Source organism: Lonchura striata, chromosome 2 (genome assembly GCF_050655825.1).
Source record: "Lonchura striata isolate lonStrDom1 chromosome 2, ASM5065582v1, whole genome shotgun sequence".
Taxonomy (NCBI): Eukaryota; Metazoa; Chordata; class Aves; order Passeriformes; family Estrildidae; genus Lonchura; species Lonchura striata.
The window spans coordinates 57,567,540-57,593,862 of record NC_140704.1 but is presented as its reverse complement, the minus strand read 5'-3'; the positions used below and the strand labels follow the sequence as shown (position 1 = coordinate 57,593,862).

General features: G+C 34.7%; 1 protein-coding gene across 1 annotated transcript in view; it reads left to right on the top strand.

Moving 5' to 3' along the window:
* Positions 1-1,712: 1,712 nt before the first annotated feature.
* The window catches only part of CDH9 (cadherin 9), a 95,525-nt gene continuing 70,914 nt past the window's right edge, over positions 1,713-26,323 (top strand). Inside the window, exon 1 of the mRNA XM_021552327.4 lies at positions 1,713-1,992. The gene's annotated coding sequence lies outside the window, so the exon portion shown is untranslated. The remainder of the gene's footprint in view (positions 1,993-26,323) is intronic.

Below are 26,323 nucleotides of genomic sequence, written 5' to 3'. Positions count from 1 at the left end.
ATTAGAGTAGCCACAATGTTCCCGAACAGAAGCCAAAAGAGTGAAAAAAGTCAGCACAATGAAAAAAAAGTAGACCCATTACTCATGCCTTTTTATCATCCAGACATCTTCCTATTAAGAAAATAACTTTTAGGATCTGCAAGATTTAAATCTGCACTGGGACCTTAAGACATCAGAAATATATACTTGTCAAGAGCTTTTCTTTTTAGACTCCCATATTTACTGGGGCAAAAATGATGCTAAGTATTTTTTCCCAGTAGTTCCCTTGCTGAAGTGAACCCACTGTGGAATGAAAATACTAATTAGAACTTTGCTTTATGTGTTGTGTTTTACCTGAACTATAGTAATTGATTTTGTTCTGGATCTGGATTTAGCTTTCTGGTATTTCAATATTAGACCCAATTCTGCACTCTGTACCATGTATGCAAATGTTGCTTTCATGGATATGTAGCATTCGGAGAAGACCTAGTTTGTTCAGACCCCAATTTAATTGCCACTTAATTTGATGGAAAAGCTCTGACTGGTGTCTGTGAATTTCATCAATACCTTAATAATTTCAAATGGGACCTAATGGTAAATTAGTTCTCACTAGGTGCAGTGCGCTGTGAATGTGAGTCTGGTGAGCTCATCAATGATAGTACTAAAGCTAAAAAACCCCTCAGATTTCTCACCTGGCTATTTGATGTGAATCTTTTTGTTATAATACAGTTTCAGCACCAGATTAAACCTATATCTTTTTTCACCCCAACTACTGAAAGCACAGCCCTAATAAAATTTCATAACTACAAACTAGCCTCACTATTCATCTTTCTAAGAAAGAAAGTATTGGTACTAAATTAATTATGCTACAAGACAACTACACCTTGCAGCATTTCCTGCTATTCTATTGGTGCTCACAATAGCTGTCATCAGGGTTTGTCAGTACAGAAAGTAATGGCGACCATTTTCTAGAAGTTCCATCACAAATGTTTAACTTATGTCATTGACTTAGCACCAGGAATCCAGAAAAAAAGCACAAATAGAAAAAAAAAAAAAACTTAGCATAGTCAGTGTTCTTATTTTAGTAAACAATGTTGTGCTTTAATAGAAAATGATAGCTCAAGCAAACCACAATATTCTGCAATATTGAATATCTGGTGTCATAGTAGTGAGCAGTGATTACTTGTACTCAAACAGGCTGCCCCAGAAACCAGGAAATTCATTATTGTTGCTGGCAAAAGTATTTATTTCTGTGAATGACTTGAACATTATTAGTCACAATTCCCAAAACAACCCTTGCAACTTCATATTATGTTCACTTTCAGGTACAGTGACAAGCCCATCATTATCAATAGCTGTAAGTGACACTAGAGCTGTAAACCTATTGAGCACACACACCTTGCTTTCTTTCACCTTAAAATCATTTGTCACCGTAGTAGCATTAGAGGATAATTTTACATTCTCCAGTGTGTATTGCACACCAATGACACTGTGTTGCTAGTATAGATATTTAGAGTAATTTGGTTTTTTCCATATAATTCACATGTTAGGGTATACCTTTACCCCTGCTATTAAAACCGACCAAACTGAGCTGGTAACGTGAGTCTCTGTATTTAAACCTCAGTTAATAAGAGGGTCCTTAACAAAGCCCTCCTCTCTGAACCCTCCCACTGCATTCTGTTGCAAATCACTGTTTGGCTGGCAAAGCCGCCGTGCTGTCCCCCCCCCAGCCCCAAACCTTCTCACGCTGAGCACTGCGGCTCTATCAGCAGCAGCATCTCCTTGCAAGGGACGTTTCTTATTAATCAGGGGCGCTGAATGGAAACCAATCAGACTGAGAGTCCCTTTGGCTTCTGCTCGCTGCCTGCCTGACTTAAAAGTGATGCCGGGAGAGAGGGAGCCCTGGTGAGGCTCCAGCGTTCCGCGCTGGAGACGCGGTGCCGCGCAGAAGGCAGGAGGCAGGCGGAGAGGCAGCGCTGCACGGACAGAGCCGGGCTCGCACAGACAGCCTGGGTGAGTACATCAACTTTCTGTAGCATCAGAACTGCCGACAGCACAAGAGCAGACGCTTTCTTTAGGAGTGTCTAAAACGTTGGAGATGCCTTACAGATACTTTTTAGGGAAGGGGGAGTGGAGGGGCAGTGTCAGCAGGATACTTTGGGGATATTTTTCTTACAGGGTTCAAAAAAACCCCAACCCATTAAATTGCTGAAACCCAAACTTCTGATACTGTATATGTGATAAATACTTGTGGCACATGCTCTCTGGCAATACTGTTAGATATTATTCAGTTTTTCCTGCCATATAGGAGTAACAATATAGCCTAACTTTCATGTAGGATGCTTTTTCACCTGTCCAGATAGATGCTACTCCTGTTCTCTTTTTTTTTTTTTTTTTTTTTTTTTTTTTTTTCTACATATGTGTTTGTCAATAAATCTAATAAAAACAACTCTGGTTAAGAAGGATGAAAAAATAGGAGGTCTTTACTAAGAATGAAGTACTAATGCTTTTTTGATTTTCTTTACTGAAAGTAGCGAAATTGGTGGTATTTTTTTATATGTGTTACAGGGGGAAGTGCAGCTCTGGGTTCAGAAATATTGAGAGATGAGGGAGATGTCTCTTTGGATATCTGTAGCAGAAAGTCAAAGTCAACAGGCTTAAAGTACAATAATGCTTTCCAGAAGTCCTTCTAAACTACTTTGTCAGCCTAATATATATATTCAGAGAGTCCCACAGAAAGCAAGGCAGAAAGCATAAAAGGTCATACTGACCACTTGACTCTAAAATAACCAGCAGAAAACAATTGCCTGTTTACATGCAAGAAACATGCTGTCACATCCATTCAATTTCACTGTATGAGCTTCAAAGAAAGAATGATGTATATGAATTAGAAGGAAATTGATATCCCTTGCTGTTGTAAGGCAATAAGCATACAGCAGACCTTGTCACAAGACTTAAGTCATAGTTCAGAAAATAGAATAGTATTTTCTTAAAATACTTTCCATTTTCAGTAGAAAAATTTACAACCAATATATGAGTCTTGTTCTGATTAAAGTGATTAAAGTGATAAAACTTAATATTTTACTAAAACCACAGCAGGATTACAGTTCATTGCTCAGTACTACACTAGCTACTCATGCTAAAGATAAAAATGGATAAAAAGGCAAGTGTAATACTTGCACTAGTTTTGGAGATGAGATCAAAAGGTTTGTTTAATAATATTGGTAATAGTGATACGAATTGCTAATGACATATCTTTAAAAATAATTGTCTCCAAGTAATTCTCCATATCCAAAATGATAATTTTATTCCAAAAACTGAGTGAATAAATTAATTATTTGGAAGACTTGTGTTATAATTTGTCTATGACTATTAAGACATTTATTAGTGAATTATGTTAATTGCTAAAAAAGGCATATTGCTATCTATATGTCAATCTGACAGACAAAATATATTGTCCTGTCATTTGTATTTCACTGTGTAATAATGTAAATACAAGAGAAAATTAAATATGTTTACAGCTAGTGTGATTTTGTAATAACACAAATATAAAACATTATACAATCAAAGGTATGTGAAATAAATAATTCTTGGTTTAGGCTTTTCTAAGTTGGTAAACAATTTTAAATGGATAAATGTAACTGTATCAGTACTACTACTACTTGTACCTAAAAGAGTTGCCAAGTCTTTTTAAACTTGATTGAGTGGATTCTAGAATCAAAGTTCTTCATGTGTTTATTGTGTGAACTAAGTAGAATTTTTAATTTCAGACATTTACTTATAGCCATTATTGTAGAATGTTATGCTTTGTGTGTAACTGGTACATCTCACCTAAACACAAAAAGAAGTTTGGTGATGCAATTTGTAGAGAAAATGTGGGGGCAAACATCTTTGACGTATGTTTTGTACAGCTCCATGTTAAAATTGCTTGAAGCTTTCAGAATTTTCATGCTTTTCTGCAGAAGTTACCATTCTGAAAAGGTTGTCTTCCTCTCCAGACAGCAGCCCATGTACAGGGATTTTTGGTCTTCTCTCACCTGGCTGTTGCTCCACAAGGATGCTGATTTCAGCAGCAGTTGCATGGTACGGGCAGAGACTCCCTCTCATCATGAGATCAGCCAATAACGATGATTTCACTCCCTGACCTATCCACCAAACAAAATGTAATAACTGAAATCCACTAGTTTAAATGTCATCACCCACAACGCTGCTGAAAGGACCTTACAACTTAATTCTGACATTCACTTATCTCTGGCATCAGTCCATGGTTTCTGAATCTGCACAACATGGGTTGCAGGGAATCTACTGGTAGAAGCGTTTGAGAAGCAGAGCCAGAAAGTAACAGGACTTAAAATTTTCTCAGAGGATGAGTTTGTTCAGGAGATGTATATGAAAACTGGGGTGTGCAAGCTAGACTACAAGACAACAGTGATATATAAATGTATGTGTTTCTTTCATGCAGTCTGAGCTACTTAACTCCAGAAGGTAACTGGAGCAAAAACCTAGAGAAAAATGCATCTCCCACACATATCAGAATGCCTTCAGAATTTTTTAAGGCTTGCAGCAGGTGTTATATTCAAATGCTATCTGGAGAAGCACTATTTTAACATGAATAGAGATGCACAAGTAAAAGCTGCCTGCATTCTCTATGTGAATAAGAGAGTTTAAGAAAATAATTTATAGGAATAAATCCAAAATTTTGCTAAAGGTGGTAGGAGGAGAGGGAAAATAAAGCAAAAGGAAATGAACGAAATAAATTTTTGCAAAAGCAGTCAGAGTGATTTCGCTTCTTGCCTTTTAAACACATAAGATATTGTAAATGGTAAAAATGAAGCTATGGGAATGGTAAAAAGCAAGTTATTTTCCTGACTTGCAGTGACTGATCCTGATAAAAAATACCCCAGTGGCATTGAGGACTACTTGGTGAGCATGACTGAACAGGAGAGGCATACCTTGATCAAATCATACTGTGTCTGCAGCACAAAATCCTAGCAAAAATGAGACTTGGTTACTTCTGGGAAAACGTTACTAGCTTCATGAAAAGGGAAAAATACTGGATGCACACTGCAGCTCAGAAGAAGGCTCAAAATATTTTAGAGAAAATGATTTTTTAATACAGAGTATGTAATTTTATTATAGTAATGTCAGGAAGTAAAGTATATTGTTTATAATGTCTCTTCTGCAATCTTGGGAAGATTACAAAAGGACACGGGTGTCATTGTTGCCCCAATACGCACACAGTGTATCCCATACACACACAGTGCCACACAGAGACTTGACTTGGTCTCTGTTGCAGAGTAGCTCCATGTCAGAGACAGGGATAAAATGTGGCCTCCACTTTCACAGTAGTCTAATTGCTCTGTATGATTATATCAATGTTAAAAAAAAAAAAAAAAAAAAAATTCTTGAATACTTAAATAACAGCATCAATAGCCACAAATGTTTCTCAGAAAAATGTATTTCTGCAACTACAAAATGGAATGCTTTAAGCGGTGTCCAGTGCATTCCTTTTCTAGTAAAATGCAAACTTCTACAATCAAGTTTCACACCTTTTAGCAGTACGTGTAATAGCAATATCAAGACAGCATCACTTTAGATTATCTTTCCCTATCTCAGAAAAACATAGTTTTCATATTATCTCCTGATAAGGAAATGTCAAGGTTTAGGCAAGCACAAATTTTATAGATGCTAGATGGTCTTCAGGTTGCATTGTCCTCAAAGGCTGTATTTGAGAGAAAGACCACCTTCATGGAAATTCTGATTGTAATGATATTGCAATTTTGGGCCATGCATGTTGGTTCTAAAGGATTCCACTTTCTAAAAAATACTGACATTTTGCCATTGTATATAAGAATGTTGAGAAAGATCTCCTAAAGCATTTGTTACACCCAAGAAGAGATTCTGTGCAATGGAAAAAAATTGTGGATAATGCATTTGTATTTGGGGATGGAAACAGTAGGCCCTCCCATAGTTTTAAACAAATTACACAACAGCTTTCAGAAAGAGAGTATCTGAATTTGCATATTTTAGTAGTTCAATTGAAGTCAATTAATGATGTATATAAGTCTTCTGGCAATATATACAGGCATAATTATATTTAACCATTACTTTAAAAAAAAAATCTATTATATTGATAATCAGTGGTGCACAACCAATCAGTGGTTGACATTTATACTTCAACATGTTTTAAAAAAAATTCAATAAAACACCAAGTTGTATAAAAAGTGTTCAATAAAGGAAATTTAAAAATATAATGATCTAAAAAAACTCAGCTTAAGATCTTACTAAAATAATTGGATTTTATTTCCTTTGTACTCCATCATTCAATATTTGCTCCTAAGGAGATGAAGAGGCAAAGCAAAAATGGGCTGAGTTGGGCATAAGTGTGAAGTTAATCCCATTACTTCTGTTTTGAAAGAAAAATAGACACAGAACAAGTGAAATTTAGCATTTTAAAATCTAATAGTTATAAGTTCTTTATGATTTGAAGGTTTCAGTAATCTAATCAAATCTGATTTGAACAGATAAAAATAGCCCCAGTTTATGAACAGAACTCTTTTATATCTATACAAATACATACACCTTCATACACGTATACATACATCTAGAGACATAAACCCAAGCATAACTCATGCAAATGCTAGAGAAAAAAACCCACAATATTTGTAGAAAGCAATATATTACAATGGGTTTGCTTAAGTTTATAGTGCTGTATTATGGCTGAATTTTTCTGCTTACTTTGTTGTTTATTACAATACTTTCACATGGTTTGCATTTTTCTTTGTCATTATATTCCATACTAGTGGATTTAAATATCAAGCTTTTTAGTGGCATGCTATTGGAAAAATTTTCTTTATTCTTAAGTCAGAAATGCTGGTTACGGGTAATCTCATGGAAATCATTTTGCCTGTGTAGCAAAAGGAAAAAAAAAATAAGGAAAACATACTTATTTCAAAAGGAAATTCTTGTAGTTGTTTAAACTATTTGTCAGGAGAGCTGTTTGTGCTTGTGCTGCATTCCAGAACCTGTATTCAGACTGGGTAACATTTTGCAATAAGACTGGTCCCACTGAAACCAGTGAAATTACTTTTGTGCATTTCCCTTACCCCAAGTAAAAATGAGTGCTGAATCTGTGTTCTTATAATGATTCTATCTGATAAAAAAAAAAAAAAATAAAATTCTACTTTCCTCAGAGTAAACATAAAAATAAATTACAGAAAATATTTTCCCATTTCCTGGAAGATTTGCAATAATCCTTACATTTGTTTTCCAGATATAAAAGGTAATTTCATCACTAATTAGAATTCAGACTCATAGGAAAAATGAATTTCAATGTAAAAAAAAAAATGTAGTCTCTTTATTCCTTCCTGTTATCTGCAATCCATGGATTTCCTGCACTTGAGCTTGATCTTGCTCTTAATGGTTTCAAATTTGTGTTATATATGACTTCTTTCCTAGTCAAGACAGCTATCTGGTTGGATTTACATCTTTTCTAGAGTAAGATAATAAGTAAAATCCTTTGTGTTTTAAATGAAATTGATTTCTTCCAGTTCCTTCATAGAGATAGAACAAGGCTGAATGTAATTGCTCTTTGGTTAGTGGTAGTAATACTTGTAGTAGCATCAAGGCTGAAAACATATACATTGGCTGAAGTACTGATTTAGTGATATTTTTATTACATTTGTCACAAGCTTCTGGTACTGCCTGCTCTTCCAGTTATTGTCTTCTTCAAAAATCTACTCATGGTATCAAACCATCCCTGCAGTAAGGAAAACAACTTTCAAATAAAAAATGTGTTGTGTTTAATGTACCTATAATCTCTTTTAAAGGCAATTAAAGAAAAGGAACTCTCAAAATGTTCCTCAAGAAGTTTCATAACTGCTCTCAGCTATCACTGGCCAAAAAAATCTACTTGTTGAGAATCTTTCCCTGAAGATTTCATTCAGGAAAGGGAAAAAACCACCATTTAGCTCAAAAAGGGGGAGTGAATTAGGAAGTTGCTAGACTGCACCCCAGACTGAAGTTTTTGCCAAAAAAAAAAAAAATAAAAGATGCTTATCCATACTGAAAGGTTGACTCTGAGATAATGATTTAGGAACATGCCTAGTGTTGCACATTCAAAAACGTAAATGTGAGCAGTGGTAGAATGAAAGATTTAGCGCTTCTGACAATGATACTCTAATAATTTATTTGCCATTTGAATTTATGCTTAGGAAATTCACACTTACATTTCCAAACAAATTTTCCTAACACATCCCTACAACTGAGATCCACATCATTTAGAAAATACAGGATACAGAAAAAAAATATTGATGCAAAGAATACACTTCTCAAACACACAAAGGCCCTCTATGGTTTTTCTACCTCAAATGTGTTGAGATTATTGTTCATAGCACTCCAAAACCAAAAGCCTACACACTGAATAGTTTTTTAATTACTTTATGTTTGCAAAGCAGTAATATGATTACATAGAGACCTGCACTGTTATATTGAGACGTAGGACCGTGGTTCCCTTGATTACTCAAGAGATATACTATGTAATGTCTAGCAATACTTAAATGCTGATTTCAAAGGAATATACAGCTGAAGATTTGCTAACAATTGCATACAAGAACAAATGGTTCCTGTGTAATTCATGTACTGGTCTGTGTGCATGTGCTACTGCTGTGTGTATCATACTAGGAATAGAACATATTCATAGTTTGACTGTTGATTAGAACTAAAATTAGTCTTAATGATTAACTAGTACAGGATTCAAGTTCCTGGTCTCATGACTTAAAATTAATCTCAGCTTGTATTTAAAAAGTATTTACTATTTTTTAACTGGCATTATTATATAAACTAAAGATAAAGTGATATTTTTCTGCAAATGAAACAGTATGGGCAGTTTGAAACAGTAGCTTTGTCTTAGGCATCTGACTGAGAACCTTTCTAAGATTTACATGTGGGGGCCTCAAATAATAAAAATGCGGGGCAGAAACATGCATTGAGTAACCTAGGGTAATTGTTAAAAACATGTCTAGAGCTACTAGAAAAAACCTTGCCAACCTGGTTGAAAGCATCTCTAGTTCTCCGGAGAAGGAAGAAAAAGATGGGAGGGAGGAAGGAAGGGAGGAAGGAAGGAAGGAAGGAAGGAAGGAAGGAAGGAAGGAAGGAAGGAAGGAAGGAAGGAAGGAAGGAAGGCTTCCTCTCCTAGAAGAATGGATTCAAAAGCTGACACAGCATAAACATTTCTGGATTACTTATTTTGAGATAATTTAAAATGCAATACTGTGGGTAGCTACAATAAAAATAGGACCAAAATGATTGTTGTAGTTTATGTCATTTCTTCACAAATAGTATCAGAATCAATAATTTTTCAGACTGAAAATGAAAACTGAAAAAAATAGATACTTTAGAGGAACATAAATGAGGGGACATTGTGGTAGAATGGAAAAATAAATGAGTCACATTAATTTTCTGCTTCCTTCACCTCTAGTTAATTAGCACTAATTAAACTTCATGCTAGTCAACCTGTGGGTTTAGTAGAAAATTTTAAAAATCATGAAATTCCATTGCCTGTGGTGAAGACTTACATGTATTTGTGTATATATGAATCTATATCTGCATCTGTGTTGCTATAGTTTTGTCATGAGAGACAGAGGTTAGATTAAAAGATCTAGGGATCTAGATATACTTATAAGTCTATATATATCTACATATATACTTACAAATGTCTGTGTAAATATAGCTCTAATGTGTAGATTTTTAATTTTTTATTTTTTTTTATGCACACAACATGTCTCCTATGAAAGTCATGCATATACTTGCATTGTAAGATTTCCAGAGCTATATTATCTAATTATTAACAGCTAAAGCAATATCCTTATGTGCTGAATTAAGAAGGTCTTTCAGGTCCAGTTTTTACTCTATAATACCACCCCTAGAGTGGTAAATATCAGAAAAACACAGAAAAACATCCACTTTGTCTATACCGTCATTCCAAAATTATAGAATGGTTTGGGTTAGAAAGGAACTTCAAATTTCAACCCTCCTGCCATGGGCAGGGGCACCTTCCTCCAGGTTGCTCAAAGACCGGGCCTTGAACTTTTCCAATGATGGAATATCCACATATTCTCTGGGTAACCTATTCAATGTCTTGATACCTTTGCTGTAAAATATATTCCTCCTCATGTCCAACCAAATTTTTAATCTCCCAGTACTCTAAAGTCCTAGTCAGCAGAGCTGTTCTCAATATCTGAATCCCACAATCTGCTGAGGATTGCCTCAGTCCAGGTACAGCACCTTGGACTTGGCTTTGTTGAACTTCATGAGATTTGCATAAGCACGTTCCTTAAGTCTTTTAAAGTCCCTCTGGATGGTGTCACTTCACTTGGGTGTATCAACTGCACCACACAGCTTGGTGCCATCTGCAAATGTGCTAAGTGTGCAGTCTTTCTCACTGTCTGTGTAGTTTAAAAAGGCATTAAATACTATTGGCCGCAGTAGAGACCCTTGAGGGACATCGTTTATGGGTTTCCACTTGGACACAGCCATTGACTGTAAATCTTTGAATGAGGACAACCATCCAATTCTTTCTCAGTGTAACAGTCTAACCACCAAACCTGCATGCCTCCAATTGAGAAGCATGACTGTTGTGGGGGATCATATCAAAGGCTTTACAGAAGTCCAGGCACATGATATTGGGAGGTACCTTTTCCACTGATACAATCAAGTCTATCAATGAAGGCCATGAGGTCAGGCAGCGTTTGCCCTTGGTAAAGCCATGCTTGCTGTCCTTGCCTTCCATATGCTTTAATATATTTTGCAGGATGATCTGTTTCATAATCATACCAGGTACAGAGATGAAACTGATGGGCCAGTAGTTCTCAGGATCCTCCAGCAAATCAACCTCAATTTCTTCTTTCAAGATTTCCAAAAAATAATTCGACTTCAACAGATTTGTTTTGAGGCCAGAATTCCATGAAAGAGGAACTTTTGACTAAATCACATTAATAGAATTACATGGCATGACTAAATGGTAACTTTCAGTGACTCACTTTAATACCCATGCACTTTGTATCTCAGAAAAATATTGACAAAATTTGCACCTTCACAAAATTTAAGCAACTATTTTGACATAGAGTTGTAAGCTTCCACTCCTGTTTCTTGCCTCAATGAGCAAATGTTCAGGAAACCTGCAATCTTTTTGCTACAATGGAATTTTTTGAATTCTTCATCCTTACTCTATGGTCATCTAAACAATCAGCCCCAAGGTAAACAATACCTCTGTTAACTTTAATTTTAATGTCCTTCACAATGAAAATAAAAGTTGTCTTCTTATTTCTACTTTGCTTAATTGGTCCTGAAGTTTATTTTTATTGCGATAATTGAAAACTCAAATAATGTGAGCATGCTCCTTTTAAACAGAAATTTACATCCCAGTGACCACTATCAAGTATCTGAAGAAAAGGAAGGACAAGGAAAACATAGACATATTCCTTGGTTTTTTGCAGATAATCTGTAGTGGTTAACTCTAAGGCATACTGAAGGAAGCATGAGGTTTCCAGCATTGCCACAGAGCATACAAAATGTCTTTTCCTATTTACAAAAAAGACAATGGAAGATGTTAAGATTTGAAGATAAAGTAGTCATATGACAAAGTCATCACCTCCATCTAAAAGCAATTATTTTCTGAGGTGTGGTTGCCAAACAGCAGCACCAATCCCACTTAGGAAATAAGAATTTTTATTTGCCCTGAAATATAATGGTGTTCATTATATTTCATCCTTGAAGGCAGCATGTTTTGTAACTTTTTTCCTCAAAAAATGGAATAATGTCATATGGTATGTTAGAAAGTTGAGACTAGAAATTAAATTATCTTAATGAATCTTAATACTTCACCAACCATATTCTTTAATGCCAGGAATGGATGTTAAAACTTCTTGGTTATCTCACTGAGAATTTAAAAAGTATTTGTCAATGTTCACTTATTTTACTGTCTACAGTCCTCTGAAATTACATGCAAAGGATATTTCAACACAGTCATTGTACAAAACCTCAATATTTAAAGGCAGAAACATCTATGTGCTCTCTTTAGATTATATGTATGTGTGTATATATATGTATGTACCTATAGGCATAAATAAAGTGTAATTAAGAATTTGAAGTTGTAGCTCTTATTTGTGAGAGTCATGTACATTATAATTTAATTGAGTTCATCTGGTAGTGATCAGGAGTACCACAAGATCCCAGCAGAAATTTAATATGTGTGAAGCCAGTTACAAATATTATTACCTGCCAGAATGGCAGCAGTATCATAACACTTCCAACATTTATCTCTTTTCATACCCTTCCCTAGGGTGTAGCTTTTCAGCCGTCTTGCACAACCAGCAACAGGTCTCTCTGTGTTTCTACTGTTGTTTGAGCTATTGAGTTTTTTGGGGTCAAACGTATTTGTTGATTTGAAGAGGAAATGGTTCAGAGGTATCTGGGTGATCCTCAACCGAAGTGAGGAAATAGAGGGTGGAGCCCTCCTCTAAAGGATGATCTTTCGGCAAAAAAAAAACCCCTATGTTCTGGAGAACAAACTGGTTTATCAGGTACAAGAAAATATGCTTCCCCCTCTTCCAAGTCTCCCTGGCTTGTCCAAAAGAATTAATGCCATCATCCTGTTTGTCTTAACAATTTATTGATATTGAAACAGGGGAAGAAGGGTAAGAGTAGTTACTATAGAAAAGGGTAAGAGTAATTACTGACATCTGTATTCCATCATTAGGAGAGCTCCAGAAAAGGAAGAGGACTGGGCTAAGCATAGGATCCCACCTGGCCTAAGTACACGCATCCATATCACTATGTCCATAGCTTGCCATGGTATTAGAGCAGTCATCAATAAGGCGAGTTATATACTCCTCTATCACATTTATTCCCAATGATAGTGACTATTTGGCAAAAATTATAACTAATAACTACTAGAAATATTGTCAATATTTTTGCATTCCCTCGACATGGAAAATACAGTCAATTATTTTTTGTATATTAGACACTGAACCCAGCTCTAGTAGAACAACACAGCACTACCTAGATGTATAGGGATAAACTAATTTAAGTGGTTCTTACCCTGTGAGTCTGCAAACTTCTCAGGAGCCCGTTTCTAAGAGAACTACACAAAAAAAATGTAGTCCAATTATAAACAGCTTGAAATTTGTCATACAGAATTGCACTTTCCTGACAGTAAATATTTATAGTATCTGTAATCTGTAGGAATCAAAAAGGAACAATTTAGAACCATATGTGTCTACTGCATTTTCAACAGATTAGAGGTTTATAAAAAAAGAAATGTGGCCTAAGAAATCTTGTTTTTGTTAGACCATAGACTGCAAAAAAAAAAAAAAAAAAAAAAAAAAGGAAGAGATTATAAAAGAACAGGGAGAGGAGAATTTTTTTTATTCATATTTTTGCTGGGATTTTGATATCACTAAGAAATCCAAAGGACAAGAGGATAATGAGGAAAGCACAGACAGTGCACTTTTGAAAACAAGACATTTAAACCCTTCTAATTTTAATATGAAGCTATTAAAAAGTTCCAAACCTTGCATGGATATAATCTTGCATTGTTTAAATTTACATTTTGCCTTTGACTCCACCTTTGATAATAATAACCAAATGATTTTACTTTTGATGTCCTGTTAATTTACAGGTACAATGGGAGAGTGTAAACAATCATAGCTTATTGTTCAGAAAAAATATACACTGGCTTGAACAGCATATTTTTTGATTGGGCTCAGCCAAAAATATTGCATTTAAATCCTGAATTAAGAAATACTAGAACATGAGAAAACTATACAAATAATATGAGGACATCACATGCTTTGTCTTTATAACAACATTGTTCTGTCTCATGGATCTGAAAGAATATAGCTGTTTTATTAGAGATCAGACAAATTAGTATTCCAGTGGTGACCCTCAGAAATTGCCAATTACCAGTCAGTAATTACACCAAAGTATTTCAAAGTGTTCTATGACAGCAATCAAGTATAAGCTTCAGATAAACAACAGAAGTGCACATAGTTCTGATGGAAAGCTCATCATGGTCTTGTTGAATATTCCCATGGACATCAGTAACATTTAGATCCAATCTTGATAAAGGGAGGAAATGTTGTCACAGTCATTAAAAGGCCAAGCAAAGGACTTGAAAGCTGCAAAGAGACAGAAAGGGCAGAAGGCACTGCACAGACGAGCACCAGCTTATTCAGAGCAGCTGAAGTTCCTGACCTCCACCAGGCTCCAAAACCTGGGCAATAGCAATAGGTGGGAAATGGTCAACGTGGTTGTGCAATCAGGACTAATGTTAAACTATTACAAATTTTCCTTTCCAGTCTCTTCACATCCTTCCCTCTGCATAGGGATTGGTATGTGCACAGAATCTTATGTCATGTTTGTGTGCATAAAATGTGAGTAGATAGATAACATTAAATTACAAAGCCAATTAGAAATATTATGTGAACAGAACTATTTGGATATTTTTTAATGTATTCTCTTCTGCGCAGAAGTCATCGGTATTCAAGCAAACAAGTGGAAAAAATCCATGTTGCTTTCAAGGTAAATGTCAGACAAAACAGTATTGCAAAATGCCAACAGATAGTGATTTCTGATACAGCGGAGGATAAAGTTAGATGGAAATACAGATATTATAAAGAGGCTTCTTTTTGCTTAGGCTGGCAGAGAAAGGGAACATATTTCTTGTTCAGTTACCAAAATGAGACTGAAATACAATTTTAATATAATTTAAATTAGATAAATATATTACAGTAAACATAATGTTTATAGAAGTACTACATTCTTTTATTAAAATAAAATAATAGATTGAAGAAAATTGTTATACATGAGTACTGCAGAACAAGAAAAATAGACAAATTATACACAGGGCTAAAAATCTTTGATTTAAAAATTAAAACTCAAATGTATACATTAGTAATGTGTTGAAGAAACCATGACTTTAGAAAGTATTAGAATGTGTATATTTCAAAGAAAATTTCATAAAAAGGTAGAGACAGAGGGAAAGTAGAAAAACCATAGAAATGCAACAGAAACCTAACTTAAGCCATTGTAGATACCAGAATGTTTTTACTGATTTAGACAGCTAGGAAGAAAGTTCTAAAATGTCCTTCAGACACTAAAAGAGAGAAAAATATGAGCAGTATTATGCACGTGTAGGCAGAACAAATGCAGTACATGTAGGTAAGAGAAAGAAAAAAACAAAACACCCCTACAAAGATTAATTGGTTATTGAAATAATGTCCTGTGTAAGTGATGAAGCAAAAAAGAATGGAAATAAAGAGCACCTTACCATGTTTAACCTTTAAATGCATACCAAAATAGAGATCTACTGAAATAAATATGTTAGAAAAATGCAGAATACATTGGCTTTCAGAAAGAAAATGTAAAATTATAATTTTATACATCATAGAAAAATCACTAGAAATTGGGAATTCCAATTATGAAGTCACTACCTAAATTCTTATTAAGGCCACTTTTTAGTGTAGGTGTAGATAAAACCTGCATTAGAATCAGGTGATAATTAAGTAATCTTAGTTCACTGCATGACAGAGGACCTATATCATTAACACAAGACAATAGATTGAAAGTATTAATGTTATTGACTTGGTTATGGAGTATTCAAAGTAGGTCTGATGATACATAAAAGAACTTCATTGTCATAATCAAAGTAAACATGAACATATATTTAAATGCCAAGAAGGAAAACAAAAAGTGAAAATATGGCTAGAGTAAGAACTTTTAATTACATTCACAATGATCACATCCAAATGAGGAAAGTTTATACATAATATAATTTTCAATATATTTTCTTTTATAATTTCAAGACATTCAAGTTTAACCTCAAGTTCATAATTTTCTTCATGAAGACTTAATGATTTATTTTATGGTATGAAATTATCTGCTTTACAAGATTACTCACTTTCATTATTGCAGAAGTGGGAGAGGAGTCCAATATGGAAATTAAGATGAAGTATTTAATTTTTGTATTAGATATAACTAAAGAGGTTTGGTTGTTTCATGTTTCATGTCACGATAGAAATGACAAAGCGGAAAGCTGTTTTCATATTATGAGGCAATACAATAAAAGCTCATAAAATATCAATAGTAAAATTGAAAACTTTTACCTAAATTTTAAAATATACCAACTAAAGAATTTTTCTTTCATGGGAAATTTGAAAAAAAATACTGGTAATAAGAGTAAATTATGGTGAATGCCTAATTTTGTTAAATTCTTAACAAATAATAACGATGAATATTAATAACTTCTCATTTTTGTAAGTTTTGAGTTCAAGTATGTTGCTGGAGCAAATTACCTGGAGGCCAAGTCACAAGCTTTTACATCAAGGTGCATCAAAGGCTGGATTGGCTGCTTGTCACAAAAAGATAGGAGATAAGCAAAAAAGGTCTAATGAATTTCAGAGGGGAGAAAGAAAGGCCTAGATGCTTTTTTTAGCTAAGCTATTTTAAGGTGGAATATTTATTCCATCATGCTTTATCCATTTGCTTTTCTCAAGAAAATCTGCAGTCCTACTTGTCTGCTTTGCAGTGAAGTCTCTTTTAAAGCTTGTCATAACCTCAATAACATAGCAGTTTTCCTAAAACTTGTCTATATATTTTATTGCAGTAGAAATTGTTTGGTGACATCAGATACCACTGTGGTAAATACCAATTTGTGTGAATGATGCTTATTCCCAGACAAATGTCATCTTTAAAGTTTCACAGAAAGTAACAGAGGGTCTTAAAATACATGGAGAAAGTAGTTCTATTACAAATATTTCCAGTAAGAAAACTCTTGAAACAAATGAAACAATAGATCCAGTGTAACAGAGACTTTTGTCAGAACTGCTTACCATCTATAAAACTTAGCTTAATTCATGGACTTTTTTGGATATTTTGCAGCTCTGAAAAAGTCAGACCCACCTTTCTTGAGGTGGGTAACTGGAAAGTGTTTCTAACAGACAGTCATGCTTCATCTAAGAAATAGATGCCATGAATGGTATGTTTAACTTTATACTCTTCTCTGAAGAACACTTCTTCTCTTTTTCTGCGCCTTTGTTGTTCTCAAGTGTTTGTATCTTCTCCTCCTTTTTCCTCACCTTCTTGGTGCTTTCCTCATCTTCTCACTTGCTCTTTCCCTTCCCAATGCTTGCCTTCCTCTGTGGGAACTCAAAATGTCTCTCAGACATTTTTAGAGGTTCCAGGCCGTGGTCAGACGCAGTCTGGACCCCAGCAGGCAGCTGGATTTAGCTGTGATTTCGAGTTTGAACCATGGAATGAATTACCAACTTTGAAGGTGGAACAAGCAGTCACAAAGTGCTAGATAGTATAGAATATGCAGTCACAAAGTAGAGGGAAAAATTTTTTGGTAGTGTACAGGGGGGTTTTAGTGCATGTACAGCGGGGTTTTTACTTTGTACATGAGGGTCAGAAGTTCTAAGATGGAGGAAAGTGGGCTGAACCCATCCTTCTTCTTTCTTCTTCCTTACCTCCATGTTCTTGGTGATGTTGGCACTCACAGATTGGTTTAGAATAGAAAAACACTTGGTAACGTAGGTAATAGGTATTGGGGAATAATTGTAAACATGTTATACGTAATATATCTTATAAAAGACAGCAGCAGCCCTGGGCGGGGGGAGAGGAGAAGAAGACACCAGACAGTCAGGGTGTCAGGAGTGTGTGCCTCTCTGCCTGGGCCGCTGACCAAAGGGCCGCAGCCCGAGAACTTAATCTGTTAGATAACTAGCAATAAATCATCTTGAGACCGAACAAGAAGAGGCTGCGGAGTTTTTCTTTGGGAACACGGGTTGAAGGAGAAGCTTTACCACCACACGAGAACCCCAACCAAACCCGGAGTTCTCACATTCCTCTTTTCTTATTTATTCAGCATTCATCTAACAAAGACAAATCCCAATAAACAAACAAAGAAGAAACTAAAGGACAGAGCGGTTTAAATTGCATAACATATTATTCTACAGAGCTTAAGTGAGGAATAAGAAGAAAGATACTAGAAGAAATCACATTCCATATAAGGGGTAACATATTTTTGCATGTATGCTTTCATCCACAGAATATGTATTTGGACTTGCATCTCTGGAATTTTAACTTGGCATGTCTTTTCTCATTGACCAAATAGGTCTGTAAAATCAGTGTTTACTTTCAGCAAATACATTGCTACAAAATACTGAGATATAGGCACAAAGAGAGCTTCCCCTTTGTAAATCAACAGGAAAACCAAATTTAGACTTTAGTTAAAAAAGATTAGAAAGGGATTAAACGACTATCAATACTCCTCTGATGCTGAGAATACCATAAATTCTTCCTCACAAAGGGTTACAAGGCTGTGCTGGAATCCCAATGTGGCACATGAAACTCATGAAAAGAGAATGCCATAAAGAAATTGTGACAGTAAAGCAAATGTTATTGATCACTCTGTGCTTTTCCATTCTGCTCTTTCATATATATTCTTGTACACTGACCTTTCAGATATAAAGGCAATCTAGACCATTTTTTCCAAAATATGCCTTTACAAGTGCTATGTTCCTCTAAGCAAATGCTTAATAAATGCAAGTCTCATCAGTTATTAAGAGTGGTATTTTATGTCAATCTCAGTTTTTATAAAGACATGTAATCAAAGTATATTTATAAAATATCTTAGGCACTTTCATTTGAGATTTATGTATATATATTCCATTTTAAAATATGTGAATTTCATAAAAAGACACTACACACTTTTCTCAAAATTGGTGAAAGTGAATGTGTCATGGGTGAAATCAAGAGCAAGAAAACTTATTCCAACTATTTTTTTTTCACTATAGGATGTTTGCTAAAGCATATTTTTCTTTAGTGTAAACATTTCACTCAGATGCTATAAAATTATTAGCATGTATTATCTAGTTCTGGGTTACACTTATTATTAGAAAACAAACAAACAAAAGAGACCTCAGAGCAAGCATCATCTTTAAGAAAAAAGAATAAAAGAATTTATGCAGCTTCACTGTCTCAAAAAGTGCTAAAGTATAGTATAATGTTATGGCTCCCTCTTTTGGATAGCAGATATCTAGTATGCAATAATAAAAAAAAGCTCATCACATCCTTACCACCAAAAAAATCTCCACAGGGTACTATCTTTCCCCAGGATTTGAAATTATTAATGAAATCAATGCAAAACGTGCTTTTTTAAGTTAATTGCAAAATGAAAATATAGGTGTCAATTTATAAAATAGGCATGCATTTCCTAGATAGCACTGTAGTTAGAATATTTTTGAAATATGTTAAACATGAGTCTATCAAGTACCTATAAAAACTGGAACATGAAACTTTGATGGATTGGTCCTTATTTTAGCAGTGTTGCTAATACAAAATAGAGAACAATAAGGAGATGATTGTTGAAAGCACTTAATTGAACTTAGCTTCTGAAAAAGTGACCAGAAAGGAACAAATTTTATTCTTACACTATTATTACTTCATTTGTAACTGTGAGTGAAAAATTAAATGAATGGTCATTTGGGTTCTTCTTTTGGAATTTCCAATTTAAATGCAACCTAGTTAAAAATCCACAGATTTATATGCATTTGTTTTGGCAAATTTTTGAAGAATTGAAGAATTGAAGAAGAAAAAGAAATGTAACATGTTTAGAGTTTTAAAAAAATCCTGTAAAATAAAATGTTTTTCTTAAGTGTGAAGGGCAAGGAAAGAGTAAAACTGTTGAAATGCATCAGTCAATATAAAATAGTGACTCCTGACAGACGTTAAACTTCTACGGTTTAAGATCTTTTTATAATGTAAGATTAGCAATTGATGTTGACTTTATAAATATAGTTGTATTTAATTATGAATTTGGATTTTGTTTTCCCTAGTATTGGAAGCATACCACTGTTCTCCTACAGTAATATCTAGTCATACTTCCATAATTCCAGGTTCAATTGTCTCATGTATCCCTGTTGCTGTGAGACAAATGGAAATATTTTTTTTTTTTTAATGCCTTTGCAAAATTCAGGAGTACTATTCAATTACTTCAGAAGCATCAGCTATAAGGCAGAGTTTTTGCACTCAAAACCCCTTCCTATTGCTTTCTTATTGCCTTTATAAAAAACATTGATGTTAGCTGGGCACATATAAATGAATAGATTCCCAAATTTTGTTTAGCACTTTCTATTAATTAAAATAGCCATTCCTTAACATTCATTAAGATGCTGAGCCATACAATTATAAAATTAGCTGGATTTATATCAACTAACTTAAAATCATTTTGTCATGATGCTCATTTTGGTTATACCATTGCAATGTGTTTTCTTTTCTCAGCACCAGAACGGCAATAGGACAATTGCATTTGATGTACTGGGTCATTATTATTCATTCTATTTATTAGTAACAGTTACTATAAAATGTTCATTTTATAATCAACACTGCAGTAATGAGATTTAGATGAAGGTATATCCTTCCCATGAAAAACTGACTGTGGATAGTGCATGCAATGGCAATGTTTCAGAGTTAGGAAAAAAAGGCAATTTAGCAAGCGTTATTGAATACAGAAATTAGGCTGTTTCACCAAGTGATGCTGCATACTCCCAGCCATACCACTAAAATAAGATAGCAAAATTTGGCTGTAATAAAGATCGCAGAATCCAAAAGATAAGAAGAGGAAATAAATTCACTTGTATAAGGCATAAGTTTGTTTCACTTGCAATATCTATTCCTATTTAAATCAAGAAAATATTAAAAGATTAAAAACCAGTCCCTGATACATGCTTATGAATAGATTAACTATGCACCTTTTTTTTTTTCCTGTTATATGCTTGAGTTAATTTGTTTTCTATGAAGTCACATATTTATGACTTGTCTTAGCTGTATGAAGCCCAAAAAAAGATATGTCTCCTCATATATCTTTTTCCCTTGATTTTTTAGGAATGCAAGAAGGAAGTGAAACAATCAGAGACATTTGAGTTTATGCAAAAAAGTTTTAAAGCCAAATGTCCTTTACCATTTTAGGCAAAGCTAGACCAAAAGTACTAGACCAGAAACCATAAAACAAATGCTTTGCTATATCAACATTTAAAAATCATATTTCTTCTTTTTCTTTACTCTGAAATTGGAATCTTATCTATGGTTTCATGCAGCTATAATTATTTTTTACTGTCTTTTAACCAAAAGGACAAGGAAAATATAGGAGGCTATTTTGAAATGCTGTCTGAATAGCACTCTGTGTGTTTTGAATTAATCCAAATAAATCACATGAAAACCTGAATGTTCTGGAAATTCATGCTGAGATATAGATTATTAAACTCTCAATTCTGGTTCAGGAATTACTAAAGAAAATATGTCACATGCCATTTTACAGCTGACTTGTATTTTAAGGGAAATAAGCCAGTTATTTCCTTCTCTGGTAGCTATAAACAAAGCAACAAAGTAGCAAAACAGATCCCAAAATAGTTGGTATAAGCAATAACCACTACATTGTCATCAGAGCACAATTAAATTATTAAAGACATATGCAGATGACATATTTTTTCTACCTTTAGATGCAGCTCCAGGTGGGTCTGAAGTATTTTGAAATTTCTGCCATGGGAGCAACAAATAAATATGTTTAGAGGCATATGAAGTCTTCACTAAAGTACAAATTTGAGGAGGGCAAATTCAGGAAATACCACAGGAGATCTCAAAACCTCATGGGAAAACTATAATCAAATTTTCATTATGAAATTGAGCATTAAAACCAAACTCTGAGCTACTGCTCATTGTTCTTGGTGAGCTTCTCTGCAGGACTTTCAAATACCAGAGGGCCACATACAAGCTATTTGCCCTTGGGAGAGAATATAAGTATAAACTCTTTGGGAGCAAATCGCAGAACATGCCTCCACTAAAAAAGCATGTGTACCTAATATAATATACCTAATATCCAGAGCTATGTATCAGTGTGATACCCTTTCTGCCATTTTATCAGGGAATGGGGAAACAATTTAACAAACTGATATGATTAAAAACTTCTTTGAGAAGTTCTATGAAACACTTTACCATCAGTGCTGTGCTTGTGTCTACCCAGTATTCTGAGGTTCATTTGTCACAGTTTTCAGGAAAAAAAGAAAATTAGTTATAAACCCTAAAGGAATAAATGCTACATCAGGTTGTTTATTTGTTTATTTATTTATTTGACCACAGCCTCAGCAGAAGATTTCATTTCAGTACAGTGGATTTCAAGTTGGCAGCCACTTCACATATACTACCAGCAATCCTAAAAATTGTTGAAACTGATGAAATATTCATTATTTTCTCTAACTTTTTACTTGAATTTCCTTGTTACTTGAGTCTTTCAAGGTATCAAAAACAATACTAGGTTTTAAAAATCTGTTCCTGAAACTTGTTCTGGGTAGAACTGAAACTACATCTGCACCCCAAATGAGTGAAACTGTTAACAATACTTATAAAGAACACGATAGTTAGACACATAGGGTACTGCGGAAAGATCAGTGTAGCTCTTCAATAGGAAAGTCCTGCCTCACAGACCTATTCAAGCTCTCCAAGGCGTCATCAAGCATATGAGTATCTTTGATCTCTTTGATATGATAGAGTTCTTCTTCCAGAAGGCTTTTGACAGGATAACCCACCAAATGATCTTAAGCACCCATGAGCTAGAAGTGAAGGTCCCTGCATATATCAGTAATTGATTATATAACAGTCATTTTAATTAAAGTTATTTAAATTCAATTAATAAATAATTAAAAAAATTAAATAATCCATTTGATTGATTAAATGACAGAAACCAGCAGGGAGAAGTAAATAATGAGTTTTGACATTCAAGTGTCTATTTCAGTGTTACACAAGGATCTTTACTAAAGCCAGTACTGCACATACCCATAAAGAAACTGAATGCAGATTTGAATATCAAGGTGAAAAATGTTGCAAGTGACATTCAACATATGCTGGGATAAAGTTAATTTTCTTCACAGTGGCTAGTATGGAGCTGTGTTTTGGATTTGTGGTGGAAACAGTGTTGGCAATGCGGAAACATTTTGATTACTGCTGAGCAGGGCTTACACAGGGTTAAGGCCTTTTCTGCTCTTCACAGCACCCCACCAGTGACCAACAGGCTGGAGGTGCACGAGAAGCTGGGAGGAGTCACAGCCAGAACAGTTGACCTCAACTGACCCAAGGATTATTCCAGATCATATGGCATCATGCTCAGGATACAAACCTGGGCAGAGAAAAAGAAAAAAAAAAAAAAAAGGATTTTCAGCATAACGTAGTTTGTCTTCCCAAGTTGTCTTCCCAACCATTTAATGTGGTGAGATGGAGATGACTCTCCTGGCGATGGCTGAACACCTGCCTGCCCATGGGAAGCAGTGAATGAAATCCTTATTTTTCTTTGTTTTTGTAGGTAGCTTTTGTTTTACCTAGCAAACTGTGCTTATCTCAACCCATGGGTTTTCTCACTTTTGCCCTTCTGGATCTCTCCCCTGTTTTACCATATGGTGAGTGAGTGGCTGTGTGAGGCTTAGCTTCCAACTGGGGATAAGCCACCATGATACAGCATAATAACGCCAAGGCGGTATGCAAAGGAATCTTATGACTGTGGTTATACTAACATACTTCAACTCTGAAACTTTGTAAAGTACTTTGTCCATAACTTTTCAATGCAATTACAGACTATAACATTATTTGAGCTTGTGCTGTCTCCCAGCAAACTCCCATCATGAAATCACATAGATGGTATGGACATGGTAGACCTGGCTTGGCCTGAGGCAGGGGAGAGAAGAAGGAAGTTTAGCCTTAGGAATTTGAGCCTTGCTATGCAACCAATCTCTACCTTACAATGGTCTAATAGCTACAGAGTTTGACATACCTACATTTGAAATCTATGCAATACAGTGAGTGGACACCCAAATGATACATAATCAAACAAATTCTTATGAAAATACATGAAGGTAAAACCCAGACTATACATTTAAAATAATAAATTCTTACTACTGCCTTTGGGGTATAATACCATAATGTGACAAGAGATAATACAGGAAAACTTTAGCCCAGGGCTGTGCGGTCAATAAGAAAGCAAGCTATGCCATATATCATGATGAAATTAAGTAGAGAAGGCAATTAAGCTGCTGTTTATAAATGCATGAAGCAAAAAATTATGATTGCTGATCTCAAGAGGCATACCAAAAACAAAAAACAAAAATAGAAGTGATTCAGAGAAGGGGTACAGGTGCAATCAAAAGTCTGGCACAGCTTCTATACAAGCAATGATTAAGCAGGCAGTCCCAGAGTTTTCCATCTTGGAAAAACGACAGCTGAGGGAGAAATTGATTTAAGTCTGTACATTCATCAGCGGCAAAGAGAGTGGAGAGGGAATAGCAGTTTTCCGTGACTTCCAATGGCTGTACTCATCGTCTAATGAAGATGTCACTCACAATGTTCAAAAACAAACAAAAAAGTGTTTGTTTTTTTCACAGGATTGGTAAATATGAGTTTCCTTGCAGAATACTGTTTCTCTGAGACAATTATATGCTTTCAAGGAAAACTTTGAGAAAGTCATGGCAAAGAGAATATATGGGGGACTACTACCTATATTTGGAGAATAAGAAAACATACAGAAGAAAAATTATTATATGCTTCTCCACACTTAGGTGTTATCATGAGTGTCGGCTTGTTGAAGATATCCTTATTTGTACTGTCAGGTTACTAACAAAATAATAACTACTTTATTACATTTATTTTGAATTTATTCATGTTTCATGTTTTTTTTTTTTTAATTAAAATGTCATCTGAGTGAAAGATTATTTTTTTTTTTTTTAGGGGAATGTTTTTAATTTTTAAGAAGAGATTCAGACCTAAAAATAAGAAAAAAAGGGAAAGTGATCAAAATGTATATTTTCTGAGATTTATTTTATTTTTGCAAGTGAGAGAATTACTATTTTTAGGTATTTGTAGGAACTATAGGATAAACCTCAGCTTTCAGACTACCTGAGATAAACCAATAGCAAAAAAGTACATTAAGGTTATGCATTACTTCTGTGTACAAATTCCTATGCTTGCAGGAGTCCTGCTCAGCTTTGAGAATGAGACTTTAGATTTTGTGATCTCATTGGAGACAGCAGAAGGACATAAAGGAGATTGAGCTCTAATAAATGACAGCATTCCACAGCTGCTCAATTCCCCAAGGAAGGAAACAGCAACAATGGGCTACAATTGCATTCTGAATTTGCTAACCACCTTTAATTGGTCAGCAACTCAATTTTTCCAGTCCAGAGAAATGAATTCATAGTCTCTTGCAGGCGGCAATTAAGTCCTTCTCTATAGGAACAAGATTTCTTATGACTCAGATGTACATGAGCAAACAACAACAACAAAAAAATAATGTCAGAGATTGAAGTTTTTAAAAAGACTTTGAGATGCTAGCTTGAAGATATCTTTATTCTGAGAAATTCTGGCTTGTAACAACCTCTTGGGCCATTATACAAGCTCAGGAAGCTTAGCAAGCTCTCATTGTGGTACATGCCATGCTCAGGAGATATGCAAGATAGGAGGCACCAGATGTGGAATCTCAGTACGCTTCGTTAGGGGCTTGATGTGTGATCAGAGCAGAGTGATACATAATGAAGCAGCAAGAAAAGGAAATTTAGAGAAAATCTGTAGTCCAGTTATCAGGAGAACTGGTAAATCCTGTCATTAACAGTGCTGCCATAGATTAATCTCATCTGTTTCACGCAGAGAGAATAATGGAATCAATATGTCTGGAAAATAGGGGCCTATACCTCCAAATATGATTTGGGTTTGTATATGACAGATAGAAAGCTATGATGCTTATGAAAAAAAAAACCAAACAAACAAGAAAACAAGAAAACCCTAACCCCTGAAAACCCCAACCCTCAAAAACCCAGCAAAAATAAATGCCTTAATTTTGACACTTGCAGGGTATCAATGTCAAAATACAGACAACCAGGTTATGAGTGACAAAACTTGAAACAACCTTAAAGGGAAGGAAAAGAAAAAAAATTTATTTGATGATAGCATTTATTTTTCCTCCTGTTTCTAAAGGCTATTCTTTAAAACCATGAATGTGATGAATGTGTTGCATTTGTAAATAAGGTGTGGCATAAAAACTTATAATGCAGCTTCATTATATGATAAGAGTGAAATATGTTCCCTGTGCAGAAAAATCAATACTAAAGATCAAAGGAATATCTTCAAATCCTTGCTTTAAGGGTTTACAAGTGCTATATTTCCCTGTTCCCCTCATGGTGATGAAAAGGAGATCCTGTAAAAATGCTCATTATTGGAGAAAAAACTATTTTTTTTTTTCAAATGAGAAAAT